Source organism: Gymnoscopelus microlampas (assembly GCF_963454915.1).
Source record: "Gymnoscopelus microlampas genome assembly, chromosome: 13".
NCBI classification, from domain to species: Eukaryota; Metazoa; Chordata; class Actinopteri; order Myctophiformes; family Myctophidae; genus Gymnoscopelus; species Gymnoscopelus microlampas.
This window is the reverse complement of record NC_139950.1, coordinates 33,974,308-33,975,126: the sequence shown is the minus strand read 5'-3', so window position 1 is coordinate 33,975,126 and position 819 is coordinate 33,974,308.

The window sequence follows — 819 nt, the reverse complement described above, 5'->3', positions numbered from 1 at the left end:
TGAAAAAAGACGCTCTATTGTTTGTCTTTCTGTGTCCCGTACTCGCTCCCTCCTCCACTTCCTCTACGCACCCACAGCCCCCACCCCCTCCCCTCCACCCCCACTCGCCCACACTCCCTCTCCGTGTTCAACAAAGGGCCGTGTGATTGGGTGAAACAAAAGCTCCCCTGGTCCTGTTTGACCTCTCCTTCACGATGTCAGCCGGTGGGAGACGCACGACACACCGAGACTGAATCCACTCACAGACACCGCAGACCGGACGGCTTGTCACGCCGACACATTCGTTTAACTCTGGGCGTGTGCAAATAATGTAACCAAATGCACGGGTCCATTTGGCCACATTAGCACACTGTCAGAATTAAATATACACTGGGATCTGGGATCAGCGCAGTCACCTGTATTACTCATTTCGATTTAATCAGTCATTCATTAGTTAGTAATTGATTCGACTGATTAATTGATTGTGTGGTTTTAGTAATTGCCTGTTCATTTGTTAATTTTTTTGTTTGCTAGTCTCTTTGTTCATTAATTCATCCATTCATTTCTTCATTCATTCATTTTTTATTTTATTTCAATGACTAATGGCTTTCCTTCCCCTTTTCCCTGCAATTCCACATGCAGTTTCACAATGAAAAAGATACATGACATGACGAATACAGTTAGTGTCCATTTTCGTATTATTGAACACACTGTTTATTTTATTTTAATTTATCAGCGGGTCGCATTGTCTTCTTCCGAGATACAAATTGGCAGAACGGAGGGGGAAAAAAAGAAACGTTGTCTGTACATGTTAGGGCAGGTCCTTTACACAGTGTGTGT